The sequence below is a fragment of the Pelobates fuscus genome, chromosome 3 (genome assembly GCF_036172605.1).
Source record: "Pelobates fuscus isolate aPelFus1 chromosome 3, aPelFus1.pri, whole genome shotgun sequence".
Taxonomy (NCBI): Eukaryota; Metazoa; Chordata; class Amphibia; order Anura; family Pelobatidae; genus Pelobates; species Pelobates fuscus.
In genome coordinates, this window is record NC_086319.1 from 398,619,533 (window position 1) to 398,635,835 (window position 16,303).

At 39.6% G+C, this 16,303-nt stretch overlaps 3 non-coding genes across 3 annotated transcripts; all 3 read right to left on the bottom strand.

Annotated features, from left to right (window-relative positions):
- Window positions 1-1,128: 1,128 nt before the first annotated feature.
- Window positions 1,129-1,201, bottom strand: TRNAR-ACG (transfer RNA arginine (anticodon ACG)). The gene has a single exon. It is a non-coding gene; the product is annotated as a tRNA-Arg (tRNA).
- A 2,343-nt stretch (window positions 1,202-3,544) lies between these two features.
- TRNAH-AUG (transfer RNA histidin (anticodon AUG)) lies at window positions 3,545-3,617 on the bottom strand. The gene has a single exon. It is a non-coding gene; the product is annotated as a tRNA-His (tRNA).
- Window positions 3,618-4,746: 1,129 nt separating this feature from the next.
- TRNAR-ACG (transfer RNA arginine (anticodon ACG)) lies at window positions 4,747-4,819 on the bottom strand. The gene has a single exon. It is a non-coding gene; the product is annotated as a tRNA-Arg (tRNA).
- Window positions 4,820-16,303: the final 11,484 nt, after the last annotated feature.

The window sequence follows — 16,303 nt, forward strand, 5'->3', positions numbered from 1 at the left end:
GAGCTAATGGATTCTGCCTCAACAGAAAAAAAAGATATCCATAATAAAACTAAATTGAGATACAAAAGAAGTGTTTTGCAGAGTTGTTTAATTATTTTATCTTATCACTAAAAGTTTAACCTTTCCTTAAGTATTTCCTTAACTACTTATATGGCACCAACAAATTCCGCAGAGCTGGAATTGAACTAATTCAACTTAAATGTACTTTATTAAACAAAAAAAAATAAGCAATTGCACAATAAGTGCTAAAAGAGATCACAAAACAATCTCTGAGATGCGTTTCACAATTTAACTGAGGAAGCTTTTTTAAGGGGGGAAATGTGTTTCAGAGATTGTTCCAAGTTGGATTCTTGAGTCATATTATATACCAAAATTTGGAAGCACCATGCGGGTTGGGTTGTCTCTAGGCAGGCAGACACCAGAGGCATTTCTGTGAGCTGAATTTCAAGACTCCTGTGCACAAGTGTAATTCTATATGGTATAATTTTATTAAGGTTTTACACTATACACATTTTTCCTGTTTTATTGTATGAATATATTATATGTACATATATGACCTGCCGGAAGTCTGTGCCTAGAGAAAAGGTGGATCTGATACCTATAAATAAGAAGAGGAGAGGGAGTCACCTATTTAAGAGTCCAATGCTTATAAATCAGAGCCAGATTGTGGGCTGTGGTTCATGTGAGTTGCCAATGCCTCTAGATGCTTTACTGCTTTATTAGATTTTTTTGGCTGTGTTAGTAAGTTGTCTCCACTATTATATCTTTTTCTATTTTTACTTTAGAGTTCAAAAGTTTGTTATTGTGTTTTTTTCTGGGATAATCACATTGTTCAATGTATTAAATCATGGTTGTTATATTGCAGTTGCGTTTACAATTTATAATTAGACTTTTAAAGGGGTACCAAGAATTAACACTTTGTTGTGATTTAGTGCAATATTAGATATTTGGCAATATTTACATTTTAAATATTGTTTAACTCCGACACTCACATGGTTAACAGTTGGGGTCAAAATGTACTTAGCGCTAAAGAGAAGGAAAATAGAGATGCCGTGGCCCGGATTCGAACCGGGGTTGCTGCGGCCACAACGCAGAGTACTAACCACTATATGATCACGGCACAGCGGCCGAGCCAGGTAGGAGTCGAACCTACAATCTTCTGATTCGTAGTCAGACGCGTTATCCATTGCGCCACTGGCCCATGTTTGGAGCTAATGGGATCTGCCTCAACAGAAAAAAAAGATATCCATAATAAAACTAAATTGAGATACAAAAGAAGTGTTTTGCAGAGTTGTTTAATTATTTTATCTTATCACTAAAAGTTTAACCTTTCCTTAAGTATTTCCTTAACTACTTATATGGCACCAACAAATTCCGCAGAGCTGGAATTGAACTAATTCAACTTAAATGTACTTTATTAAACAAAAAAAAATAAGCAATTGCACAATAACTGCTAAAAGAGATCACAAAACAATCTCTGAGATGCGTTTCACAATTTAACTGAGGAAGCTTTTTTAAGGGGGGAAATGTGTTTCAGAGATTGTTCCAAGTTGGATTCTTGAGTCATATTATATACCAAAATTTGGAAGCAACATGCGGGTTGGGTTGTCTCTAGGCAGGCAGACACCAGAGGCATTTCTGTGAGCTGAATTTAAAGACTCCTGTACACAAGTGTAATTCTATATGGTATAATTTTATTAAGGTTTTACACTATACACATTTTTCCTGTTTTATTGTATGAATATATTATATGTACATATATGACCTGCCGGAAGTCTGTGCCTAGAGAAAAGGTGGATCTGATACCTATAAATAAGAAGAGGAGAGAGAGTCACCTATTTAAGAGTCCAATGCTTATAAACCAGAGCCAGATTGTGGGCTGTGGTTCATGTGAGTTGCCAATGCCTCTAGATGCTTTACTGCTTTATTAGATTTTTTGGCTGTGTTAGTAAGTTGTCTCCACTATTATATCTTTTTCTATTTTTACTTTAGAGTTCAAAAGTTTGTTATTGTGTTTTTTTCTGGGATAATCACATTGTTCAATGTATTAAATCATGGTTGTTATATTGCAGTTGCGTTTACAATTTAAAATTAGACTTTTAAAGGGGTACCAAGAATTAACACTTTGTTGTGATTTAGTGCAATATTAGATATTTGGCAATATTTACATTTTAAATATTGTTTAACTCCGACACTCACATGGTTAACAGTTGGGGTCAAAATGTACTTAGCGCTGAAGAGAAGGAAAATAGAGATGCCGTGACCCGGATTCGAACCGGGGTTGCTGCAGACACAACGCAGAGTACTAACCACTATATGATCACGGCACAGCGGCCGAGCCAGGTAGGAGTCAAAACCTACAATCTTCTGATTCGTAGTCAGACGCGTTATCCATTGCGCCACTGGCCCATGTTTGGAGCTAATGGATTCTGCCTCAACAGAAAAAAAAGATATCCATAATAAAACTAAATTGAGATACAAAAGAAGTGTTTTGCAGAGTTGTTTAATTATTTTATCTTATCACTAAAAGTTTAACCTTTCCTTAAGTATTTCCTTAACTACTTATATGGCACCAACAAATTCCGCAGAGCTGGAATTGAACTAATTCAACTTAAATGTACTTTATTAAACAAAAAAAAAATAAGCAATTGCACAATAACTGCTAAAAGAGATCACAAAACAATCTCTGAGATGCGTTTCACAATTTAACTGAGGAAGCTTTTTTAAGGGGGGAAATGTGTTTCAGAGATTGTTCCAAGTTGGATTCTTGAGTCATATTATATACTAAAATTTGGAAGCAACATGCGGGTTGGGTTGTCTCTAGGCAGGCAGACACCAGAGGCATTTCTGTGAGCTGAATTTAAAGACTCCTGTACACAAGTGTAATTCTATATGGTATAATTTTATTAAGGTTTTACACTATACACATTTTTCCTGTTTTATTGTATGAATATATTATATGTACATATATGACCTGCCGGAAGTCTGTGCCTAGAGAAAAGGTGGATCTGATACCTATAAATAAGAAGAGGAGAGGGAGTCACCTATTTAAGAGTCCAATGCTTATAAACCAGAGCCAGATTGTGGGCTGTGTTTCATGTGAGTTGCCAATGCCTCTAGATGCTTTACTGCTTTATTAGATTTTTTGGCTGTGTTAGTAAGTTGTCTCCACTATTATATCTTTTTCTATTTTTACTTTAGAGTTCAAAAGTTTGTTATTGTGTTTTTTTCTGGGATAATCACATTGTTCAATGTATTAAATCATGGTTGTTATATTGCAGTTGTGTTTACAATTTATAATTAGACTTTTAAAGGGGTACCAAGAATTAACACTTTGTTGTGATTTAGTGCAATATTAGATATTTGGCAATATTTACATTTTAAATATTGTTTAACTCCGACACTCACATGGTTAACAGTTGGGGTCAAAATGTACTTAGCGCTGAAGAGAAAGAAAATAGAGATGCCGTGACCCGGATTCGAACCGGGGTTGCTGTGGCCACAACGCAGAGTACTAACCACTATACAATCATGGCACAGCGGCCAAGCCAGGTAGGAGTCGAACCTACAATCTTCTGATTCATAGTCAGACACGTTATCCATTGCGCCACTGGCCCATGTTTGGAGTTAATGGGATCTGCCTCAACAGAAAAAAAAGATATCCATAATAAAACTAAATTGAGATACAAAAGAAGTGTTTTGCAAAGTTGTTTAATTATTTTATCTTATCACTAAAAGTTTAACATTTCCTTTAGTATTTCCTTAACTACTTATATGGCACCAACAAATTCCGCAGAGCTGGAATTGAACTAATTCAACTTAAATGTACTTTATTAAACAAAAAAAAATAAGCTATTGCACAATAACTGCTAAAAGAGATCACAAAACAATCTCTGAGATGCGTTTCACAATTTAACTGAGGAAGCTTTTTTAAGGGGGGAAATGTGTTTCAGAGATTGTTCCAAGTTGGATTCTTGAGTCATATTATATACCAAAATTTGGAAGCACCATGCGGGTTGGGTTGTCTCTAGGCAGGCAGACACCAGAGGCATTTCTGTGAGCTGAATTTCAAGACTCCTGTGCACAAGTGTAATTCTATATGGTATAATTTTATTAAGGTTTTACACTATACACATTTTTCCTGTTTTATTGTATAAATATATTATATGTACATATATGACCTGCCGGAAGTCTGTGCCTAGAGAAAAGGTGGATCTGATACCTATAAATAAGAAGAGGAGAGGGAGTCACCTATTTAAGAGTCCAATGCTTATAAACCAGAGCCAGATTGTGGGCTGTGGTTCATGTGAGTTGCCAATGCCTCTAGATGCTTTACTGCTTTATTAGATTTTTTGGCTGTGTTAGTAAGTTGTCTCCACTATTATATCTTTTTCTATTTTTACTTTAGAGTTCAAAAGTTTGTTATTGTGTTTTTTTTTGGGATAATCATTGTTCAATGTATTAAATCATGGTTGTTATATTGCAGTTGCGTTTACAATTTATAATTAGACTTTTAAAGGGGTACCAAGAATTAACACTTTGTTGTGATTTAGTGCAATATTAGATATTTTGCACTATTTACATTGTTTGCATTTTAAATATTGTTTAACTCCGACACTCACATGGTTAACAGTTGGGGTCAAAATGTACTTAGCGCTGAAGAGAAGGAAAATAGAGATGCCGTGACCCGGATTGCTGCGGCCACAACGCAGAGTACTAACCACTATACGATCACGGCACAGCGGCCGAGCCAGGTAGGAGTCGAACCTACAATCTTCTGATTCGTAGTCAGATGCGTTATCCATTGCGCCACTGGCCCATGTTTGGATCTATTGGGATCTGCCTCAACAGGAAAAAAAAGATATCCATAATAAAACTAAATTGAGATACAAAAGAAGTGTTTTGCAAAGTTGTTTAATTATTTTATCTTATCACTAAAAGTTTAACCTTTCCTTAAGTATTTCCTTAACTACTTATATGGCACCAACAAATTCCGCAGAGCTGGAATTGAACTAATTCAACTTAAAGGTACTTTATTAAACAAAAAAAAAATAAGCTATTGCACAATAACTGCTAAAAGAGATCACAAAACAATCTCTGAGATGCGTTTCACAATTTAACTGAGGAAGCTTTTTTAAGGGGGGAAATGTGTTTCAGAGATTGTTCCAAGTTGGATTCTTGAGTCATATTATATACCAAAATTTAGAAGCACCATGCGGGTTGGATTGTCTCTAGGCAGGCAGACACCAGAGGCATTTCTGTGAGCTGAATTTCAAGACTCCAGTACACAAGTGTAATTCTTTATGGTATAATTTTATTAAGGTTTTACACTATACACATTTTTCCTGTTTTATTGTATGAATATATTATATGTACATATATGACCTGCCGGAAGTCTGTGCCTAGAGAAAAGGTGGATCTGATACCTATAAATAAGAAGAGGAGAGGGAGTCACCTATTTAAGAGTCCAATGCTTATAAACCAGAGCCAGATTGTGGGCTGTGGTTCATGTGAGTTGCCAATGCCTCTAGATGCTTTACTGCTTTATTAGATTTTTTGGCTGTGTTAGTAAGTTGTCTCCACTATTATATCTTTTTCTATTTTTACTTTAGAGTTCAAAAGTTTGTTATTGTGTTTTTTTCTGGGATAATCACATTGTTCAATGTATTAAATCATGGTTGTTATATTGCAGTTGCGTTTACAATTTATAATTAGACTTTTAAAGGGGTACCAAGAATTAACACTTTGTTGTGATTTAGTGCAATATTAGATATTTGGCACTATTTACATTGTTGCATTTTAAATATTGTTTAACCCCTTAAGGACCGGACTGTTTTTGCGATGTTGTACATTTGCGACCAGGCATCTTTTTACACTTTTGTGGTGTTTGTGTTCAGCTGTAATTTTCCGCTCTCTCATTTACTGTTCCCATACAAGTTATATATTGTTTTTTTCAGGACAAAAGGGGCTTTCTTTGCATACCATTATTTATATAATCTCATGTAATTTAATTTTATAGAAATGAAAAAATATGATGAAAAATTGAAAAAAAATACACGTTTTTTGACTTTTATGTGAAAAATCTTTTACTCATCTACAAAAGCGAATGAAAAAAACTGCTAAATAGATTCAAAATGTTGTCCTGAGTTTAAAAATACCCAGTGTTTACTTGCTTTTTGCTATTTTTTTGCAAGTTATAGGGCTATAAGTACAAGTAGGATATTGCGGTTTCAAAACATATATTTTTAAAATGTATCAATAGTGACATTGTAACACTATTATCTGTCATAAATCGCCAAATAACACCCCACATGTACATATTTTTTTTAAAAGTAGACAACCCAGGGTATTCAATATGTGGTATGTCCAGACTTTTTTAGTAGCCACTTAGTCGCAAACACTGGCCAAAGTTAGCGTTCATATTTGTTTGTGTGTGAAAAAAGTAAAAAACTAAATTGAACGCTAATTTTGGTCAGTGTTTGTGACTAAGTGGTTACTAAAAAAGACTGGACATACCCCATTTGCAATACCTTGGGTTGTCTTCTTTTTCAAATGGGATGCCATCATGGGGGTAATTCTCATTCCTGGGCTACCATACGCTCTCAAAGGCAACGTAACCAACCTGGACATTTTCAATGTAAAAATATTTGACCCATATATTTGACCCTGTAACTTTCAAAAACGCTATAAAACCTGTACATGGGTGGTCCTGTTCTACTCAGGAGACTTTGCTGAACACAAATATTAGTGTTTCAAAACTGGAAAATGTATCACAACAATTATATCATCAGTAAAAGTGCTGTTTGTGTGTGAAAAATGCAAAAAAAGTCACTTTCACTGACAATATCATCGCTGTGATATGTTTTACTGTTTTGAATCACTAATATTTGTGTTCAGCGAAGTCTCCCGAGTAAAAAAGTACCCCCATGTACAGGTTTTAGGGTGTCGTAGAACGTTACAGGGTAAAATTCAGTGATAGCAAATTAAATTCTCTGGACTTCCGGCCTGGGTTGGCAGGCAGGTCCCTTATATTGCAATCAATAAAATAACTTAATCATGTAAAAATATTACATAAATACGCACGTAGAATTTAAATACATATGCATATTTATATATTTGAAGTCTACGTGTATATTTATATAATTATTTATGTAATTTTGTATATGGACATATGAATAGTTTGCATTCTTTTTATTTTTTTATATATACATAGATATATATACAATGTCATTCTAAGTGTATTTTGATATAAATATATATATATTAATATCAAAATACAGTTAGAATAAAATTTCGTATAGATATATAATTTTTTTTTTTATAAATTCTTTATTTTGATGATTTTAACTTATGAGTGGGGGTACAGAAATAAAAGAGGGGTTCGGGGGAAGCAGGTTACAGTACACACATAGATCCGTTTTCGTACAATTTTTCCCTCTTGATAACTGCCCCGGGTGGTTTGGTACTCGGGATTGTCTTCTGTGTCACCGCTATCTTTTTGTTTTCCTTTTTTCCCCTGTTTTATGTAAGGTAAGAGTTGCTTGTCTTTATATATATATATATATTTTTTTTTTTATTAATTAGTTATTCCCCTTTTCCCCCCCTCCCCTATGGCGGGGGGGGGTGTAACTAGGCTGTTTCTGGGGGATGTTGAGCTTTTTCCCGTTACCTTTTTCCCTTTTGGATTTTTAACGTGCGGGTGTGCGATGTCTTTTGCGGTTGACTTGTTTTTGGTGTGTATTTGGAGCATGTAGGTCTTTTGTAGAACTGATCCATGTATTGCACCATAAACCCATTCAATGGTAGGATAATTAACTTGTAGGAACAGTATAGAACAGAACAAAACATTTGGCCAGTTTTGGCAACTTTGATCATGAATTGTGCTTGAGCTTTCTTTTCTTTGTTTTAATATATATTATTATTTATCTGTATGTTTTTTTGTTTTTTTGTTTGCCTTCCTTATGTGGGGTTACTCTCGGGTGGGGGTTTCTGAAGAGTGTTACCGGGGTGGGTTTCCCTCTTGGTATTCTCTATGCGGTTTTCTTTTCTGCCGTTCCCTGTTTGCCGGCCTGTTCGTTTGTCTATGGTATTCTGAGATATAGGGGGCCTTTGTGGGGTCAGTGGTTGTTGGTATCGTTTAGGCCGATTAGTTTCTGCTTGTTCGTGCCTTGTTTTAGTGTCACCAAGGGGGGTGACTCCAATACCAAGGGGGGTATCAGAGGTGGGGATCTGTCTGTGTGGTGGGGCGTGGGAGGAACATTCAGATGGATGGTGGGTGTATGATGGGGTCCCTTCGTTGAATGTGTATGGGGTTTGTCACTCCCCTGCGCCTCTGTTCCCTCTAATTCGGTGATGCCATTCCTATATGTGCGATTAAGAGGGGTGAGAGGGGGAGACAAGGGGGGGGGCTCCAGTGAACAGGGAGTGGAGGGGGGAGGGGACATGATGGGTGTTGGTCCCCCCTGGTCTCCAGTCCCCGCCTGCTGACCTGCTATATCGTTCCCCAGGGGTCCCAGATTTTCCGGGCAGATCTGGTGGTTTCATGCACCAGGGCAGACAATTCGTCCATCTCTCTGGACTCCTCTATTTTCCTCCGTATCTCCGGCATTGCCGGTATATCTGTGCTGCCCCAGTGGGCTGCTATCGTTCTTCGCGTCGCTCGTGCTATCTTGGCTACCAATTTGTTTTCTGCTCTGGGGAGGTCATCTATGGGTTTGGACAGTAACCATGTCCATGGGTCCAGTATAAGGTCTTTTTGCAGTGCTCTGGAGGTGATTTCAGAAATCTCCTTCCAAAGTTGTGCGATATGTTTACACTCCCACCACATGTGGAGGTACGTGCCTTGTGCCCCGCATCCCTTCCAGCAGCGGTCGGAGTCCGTTCGCCGCATCTGCTTGAGTCTCAATGGGGTCAGGTACCATCGGAGCAGGGTTTTGTATGCCTGCTCCTTATGGTTGACACAAATTGTTACTGAAGCTGTGGCCTCCCAAATGTCCGCCCAGTCCGAGGGGTCTCCCGGGGGGCCCAGATCTCTCTCCCAGGCTCTCACATATGAGAAGGCCTCCGGAGGGGTGTCCAGGGCTAGAGTGTTGTAAAGGGTGGAGATTTGACCTTTCTGTATGGGTGTGTGTTGGCACATCTTCTCGAAGTGTGTGTGTTTCGTCGTCGCCACTGCCGTGATGTTTGGGTTGGATAGGAAACTGCGGAGTTGGATATAGCGGAAGTGGTCGAAGGTGTTGAGGCGGGTGGTTTGCGGTAGGTCGGTAAACGGTATGAGACGGTCATTGTGGAAGAAGAGGCATAGCCTAGTTAGTTCGTTGTCTTCGAAGTGGGCGTAGTTTCGGGGTGTCATGCCTAGGGGGAATTGTTTGTTTCTCAGTATGGGGGTTAAGGGGGAGGGCATGTTTATGAGTTTGTGTTTGCGTGTTACTCTATCCCATATTTGCAGGGATGTCGTCAGGGACGGTGTGGTCTGGGGCATCTCTGGTCTATGTTGCTTTGGTACCCACAGGTACAATGATGGGAAATCCCTGTCAAATAGATCATGTTCCAAGTCTACCCACAGTTTGATCCCGGCCGGGGCATGTAGGGTTTGTATTTGTGCTAGTTGGGCCGCTTGGTGGTAGACCCAAAAGTTCGGGAGTCCGAGGCCACCTCTCTTATGTGGGATATACAGAGTGTTTCTTTTTATTCTGGCCCTTTTTCCTGCCCAAATAAATTTGTCTATCTGTGTTTGCAGGGATTTTAAATCGGCTCTCGAGATCGGGATGGGGAGGGTTTGAAACAGGTATAGGAAGCGGGGAAGTAAGTTCATTTTTACTGAGGCCATCCTGCCCAGCCAGGAGATGGATAATTTCTGCCAATCCGCCAGATCCTTTTTAGCCTGGTCTAGTAGTGGGGGGTAGTTTAATTGGTCCGCAGGTATGTATACTCCCAGGTATTTGATGCAGTCTGTCCGGAAGCGAAATGGGTACGTCTCTTGTAGGGACTTTTCTGATTGGGGGGGAATATGGAGTGCCATGGCCTCCGTCTTGTCCAGGTTCAGTTTGTAACCTGATATTTTAGCATATCCGTCTAGGAGGTGTAGAAGGGGGGTTATTGAGGATTCGGATTCAGTCAGCGTCAGGAGTAGGTCGTCCGCATAGGCCGCAATTTTATATTCCTCTCTTCGTATTTTGATTCCCTCAATGTTGGGGTCTTTCCTGATTCTTTGAAGGAGGGGCTCAAGGGACAGGGCAAAGAGGAGGGGGGAGAGGGGGCATCCCTGTCTCGTGCCGTTATATATGCGGAATGGGGTCGGTTGGGCGTTTGGTATGAGTAGTCGCGCCGTCGGGTAGGAGTATAGATTTCGTATTGCCTCTAGAAACCCTCTGGGGAGACCAAATTTCGCCAGTGTTGCAAATAGATATGGCCATAGGATGCGGTCAAATGCCTTTTCGGCATCGAGGGAGAGTAGCAGTGTAGGGGTCTCTTTGCATGTGACCGCCCATATCAGGTCATAGGTGCGTCTAGTGTTGTCACTGGCTTGTCTGTTTGGGATGAATCCTACCTGGTCCGGGTGGATCATCTTCGGGAGGTATGGTTGAAGTCGTGTTGCTAGGAGTTTAGTGAATAATTTAATGTCCACATTGAGGAGTGAGATGGGGCGGTAATGTCCAGGGTCTTGGTGGGTTTTGTGTGGTTTCGGTATTAGGCTTATGTTTGCTTGTAACATGTCAGGGGGTATAGTCTCTCCTTTGAAAATAGATGTAAATAAGTCCTTAAGGTGTGGGAGTAATGCCGCTGAGTATGTTTTATAGTATAGCCCTGAGAACCCATCCGGGCCTGGGCACTTGTTGGGTTGAAGGGATTTAATATTCTTTGCGATTTCTTCCGTTGTGATAGGCGTGGCTATTGTCTCTCTGGCCTCAGCTGTGAGTTGAGGGAGGGGTATGTCCCTTAAAAAGTTCTCAACAGCTTTTTCTGTGGTTTTTGTGTCGTGCCTGGCACGTGGGTCATGGTCATATAGGGTGGTGTAGAATTGGTTAAATACTGCCGCTATCCGGTTCGGTTCGTCTTGTACGCGTCCGTCAGGGGCCGTGATCGTGGTTATGCGTTTGTGTATGGCTTTATGTCACAGTCTGTTCGCTAGTAAGGAGTCTGCCTTATTAGACTTCTCATAGAACATTTGTCTGGTCCAGAGGAGCGCTTTTTTGGAATCTTGTGCCATGAATGTATGTGTATCTGGAGTTGTTGCAGGAGGTCTGGTGTGGGGGTTTGTTTGTGGAGGTGTTCTGTTCGCCTGAGTTCTGTGAGCTGGTGTTCTAGTTGAGCCAGTTTCTGTTTTTTGTGTGCCGTCGCCTCTGCTATGAGGGTGCCCCTGATCACCGCCTTATGGGCTGCCCATAACATACTGTCCGAGGGCACCGAGCCTTTGTTATTGTTAAAGAAGTCCTGGATAGCGTGTCGGACTCTTTCTTGTATGTGCGGGACATGGATGATTGTGGGCAGGGGAGGGCTGGCAGCCTTATTCCTGGGGGGCAATCCCAGTCAAGTGGCCCATTGCACCACCGAATGAGCTCACCATCCACGCCCACCTTTTCCTTGTTTTATAACGGATATTGATGTTATGAAGCAAGACAAGTATGATACAATGTGGTTTAAAATAATTTAATTGTAATGGCAAAAAATGATGTTTAACAAAAATAAAATCTACAGTTTTAACAAATGAACAATGTATGGGCACAATACACTTTTTCAAAAAATACAGAAGCCAGAGAAAGAAATATCTGTATAAAACTTTTAAACTAAATATTTGATCAAACGGTTAGCAAAGACCTCATCAAGGTAGAACTTTGACGAATAATTTCCAATACATCTGGAAACTGGACCTGTTCCAGAAGATCTCTCTCCACTGACATGAGCATTAGAGCATCAAGCAGTTCTTGTCCCATTGTGGCTCGCAGTCGGGTCTTGATGAGTTTTAGCTTGCTGAATGCTCTCTCGCATGACACTTGTGTAAAAGAAAGGGTCAACAGGTACTCATAGGTGATAGAAAGATTTTCATAAGCTGCCGAATAAAGGTTGTATTTTATCAACAACCTGTGGCAGCAAAGAAAGCACTGCTTGCAAGAACCGCACTTTGATTCCTTTTGTACCTCAACTAGTTTGTCAGTAGGTGGAATCCAGTCATTAATCTCCTCCTCCTCCTCCTCCTCCTCATCATCAATAATTATTTCCACTTCCTGTGTCTCATCTTCAGAAAGACATCCTGTAAGACTTGGAAATAAGTTGGCAAAACTTATTAATTCAGTTTTGAGAGAACATTCATTTACTTTGGCTAACTTAGAAATTCTCTCTAGTGCCCCTCCATCTAGCACTTTGGGATCTGTCCTAATTTTCTGAAAAGTGCGAGGATCCAAGTAGTGGGAATCCATGACCAATTGCTTATTTTCTGAAAATCTCTCCGTCATGCTTTGTATGATTTGGTCCAGAAATGGTCTGAACACACTAGCTCGAAAACATTGCATTTCATCTTCAGGTCGTTCATCATGTGAAGATTCTCCAGCCAAGCGTTTCTTTCGTGCCACTCTTCAAACTGGAAGCATAGTTGAGAACATCACTTTCATCCATTAACTCGTTTGTTTTTATTGCAAAGTGTTCAGCCTTTTGTTTTAGATTGTTGAAATCAATTTTCTTCAGTTGCTCCACTGCACGTTCGACCATTTGCCATGCTACCTTGAAGTCAAGGCCACTGGTTTGTAGATACTTTGACACTGGCCCTATAACATCAAAAACCTGTAAAAATATGTTTGCTGTTAGGATAATCCTAAACTGACAAAGATTGTGAAAAAGGGATGCGGCCTCAGAAGTGGTTTTTGATTCAAACAAGTTACTCTGGGAAATTACATATAAAACTTCAAGGGTGTCAAAATAAAGAGAATGTTTTTCACCAAAAATCCAGTTAAGGGCTTTTTCTTTTGCCCACCATCTTGTCTCTCCAACTTTTTGTAACTTTAAAAGTTTTTCCTGTCCATGTCTTCTATCCAGTACGTCTTTCCAGATATTCATTCTTTTGTGTGAGTCTCCAATAAAGGTTGCCAAGCGATTTAGGAGACCCAAAAAATTTTTGGCTTCCAATACTTGACAGCAATCTGAGACACACAGGTTAAGGATATGACTATAGCACCAAATATAAACCGCATCTGGCACTACCTTTGCAATCTGTGCACGTAGTCCCACATACGCACTCCTCATATTTGCTGCACCATCAAATGATTCACCAGCAATTTTTTGGAAATCTAATCCAAGCATATCTGTGGCGAAACCGACCTCGCCACGTGTCCTTGGAGGGGGCTGCTTGCCCGCCTCTTGCCTTTGGACTATGGACCAGACTTTATGTGAATGTGTTAACCCAGATAGCTATACCATGGAGCCTATTCATATAATGAAAGACTATGGGAAAGACTTTAGCTCCATGGCAATTGTACTGTGTGAATAGGATCTGCGCGCTATTCGGTAGTTTTGTGCGCTCAGATCCCAGCTATCTGGGGATATGTGAAATGTCTGTGTGTTCTGTATAAAAAGTAACTTTATGTATTTTAAAGTGTTTTACTGTCTCTGTGTCCCCATGTGCTCAATGGAGTCTGTCTCTATGCTGGGAGGTAATTGGATTACTTCTCCAGAACAGAGAAGGCTCTGTAAAACCGGGCTGAGCTGGAAAGCTAGGGGTTTTAAAAGATACTTTACTAACTTTTGAACCCCTGGTCTGATCCATGCCATTTTTTAATATGTTATTCCCCTGAATGGATTGATTGTGGATATGTAATTTTGTGTGAATGTGATGTATGGTTTTGAAGTTGTAAATATTGTGTAAAAAGTATATTTTAAACTGTATGCATAATGGGATTGTGTGTCACACTAAGGGGAGGGGATGTGTGGGTTGCACCCGTGATACTATTGGTCATTTTATGCCTCCCCCTGGGTATGGCCTGTATGTGTGAGATGGAAATAAAAGCCAGGCTGGATGAGCCAGTCCAGAGTTCCTGTTTAACCCTCAAAGTGAAGTGTCGTCTCATTATTGGGGGAGGATTTATTGTATGCTGTTCCAGTTTGACTGCTAGGAGTGCAAACCTATTTGTATGTTCCTATTCAACTGTCTACAGCATTCAGAGGCTTGAGAGGATTCATATGCTTCTCCGATAAGGTGATTGTGGTGTCTGCCAGAGTGCTTGGAGTCCTCAGGAAGCGCTAGGAGCATCCATTAACTGAGGTACCCAGTCAGGGTGCCAGGCGATCCGTTACAATATCAAAACAGGACATTAGAAGTTCGTTAAATCCTTTTCCTGTAGCGTCTTTAACAGGGAGAATCGCCACAAGCCGTTCTTTAATGGCTTCATTTTGCACATATCTCACAACTACTGTTGCTTGATCTACAATTCCAACATCTTGTGTGGAGTCAACCTGTATACTGAATCGTTTCTCTCCGATTTCAGACACAATTAAGTTTTTCATGCTTCGGATTATTGCTCACATACTTTCTTTATTGTATTATTGGACAAAAATGTCACAAGAGATCCACGTCCAGTTGAATGTTTTCCTGATGTTTTTCTGTCTTTCAATCGCTGTTTTCTTTTTTCACTGTCCTGAACACATTTATCAAGGTGATTTTTAAGAGGAACATCATACTGTGATAGGAGTAGGACAATTTCCAGAAAGTTCCCGTGGTTTATTTCAACGTTATTTAAATTGTACAGCGATTCATTAGTGCCATGGGCACGAAATGGCAATCCCTGTTTTCCGAGGAGTTTTACAATATTAAATATACGGTTTAATACCTCAATATTTTGTAGTATCTCCTTCTTTCTTCTGGAGACTTGAGCCTGATTTATTAACGTGTCAATGCTTCTATTCGTTTTCATGGTAAAATAAGCACTAACGGCATCAGAATGACTTTTAGAAGATTCGTTCTTATTTGCTGCCTGATAGCAATGGCGAAAATTAGAATAACCACTAGTAAACGAGGAAGAGGAATTAGAAAAGGCAATGCATATGCTGCAAAAAAATGCTTCTAACTTTCGATCCTTTATCTTGCAACTCAGCCATGAACGCTTAATACGATCCCCATTAGACTTTTTGCGGTAATAAAAGTCTGCTTCTTGAGATGGAAGATCTGCGCATTCAGTCCTGGTTGGCTGAAAAGGGTGTTTTTCAACAAAATTTATTTTTTCTGCTATGGAGCATGCAGGAGGAAGACTAAAAGATATTTCTGATGGATCATTTATAACGCTTCCTGACATGTCTTCAGGTGTGATACATTCTAATTCAGGAAGGTCTTCAAAAACATCTAGGTCATTCATCTGGGCTTGCTCTCTGCATTCTGACACCAGCTCCTCCTCAATCACCTGTTCTTCTGCTTGTGGGCTCACCTCATCTTCGACGGACACAACCGGCCTGCTTGAAGGAGCACTTGGGCCGGCAGAAACCTCATCAACAGGAATTCTTGGGTGTATACCACCAGCCTAAAACAAATTTTTTTTTTTTTGTCAACCTATTTTAATCTCCCCAAAAAAGATCTAGAGGTAACCAAGAAACTCCAGGAACTCCATGCATGGTAACAATAAAAAAATAAATTAAAAAAACCTCATGCAAACAAAGGATATACAACTCATACTTACCTTACATGTAAGATTTTATTATATTTCAAATAAGTAAAAATACATCTTAACAAAGAAAAACTGATCACTATGGAAAGTCAAGTATGCACACTCCTTGATAATCCATCATGAATCTTAACAAACGTAAAACTTCATCATGTATATGCAAACAGACTACCGTATATACTCAAGAAATTTTAGTTGTAAGCTTTATTTTAAAACGCAGATCCACGGGTCCATGCTAGTTTCGATAGAATTTAGTTTACATTGAATGCGGGGCAATATCGAGTTACCGGTAGTGCTAGTGTACTTAGCTGTACGTTGACCCAGATACCGGGTACGCACACGGACAACAGCAGGCTGATTTAGAATACAGTGCAGCGATTGCTGATTACTGCCACCTATCTGTACGCTTTCCACATCACTGTTGCAGCGGTGGCTGTTATGAGCCACAAGCAGGACCACTAGCTGGCGAGATAACGCTAACCGAATGTGCCTTTGGAGCTGAGCGTGTGCACTGAGATGCAGAGGAGTAGTTACCGCAACAGTTTGATTGTTCCAGGATCTTTGCCTAGGTAATATCTGACAAAATAATAAAAATCCCAGGATTTCATAGCCCCAAGTTTTACCCTCGACTTATCCACGAGTAATAGCATATTTTACAATTG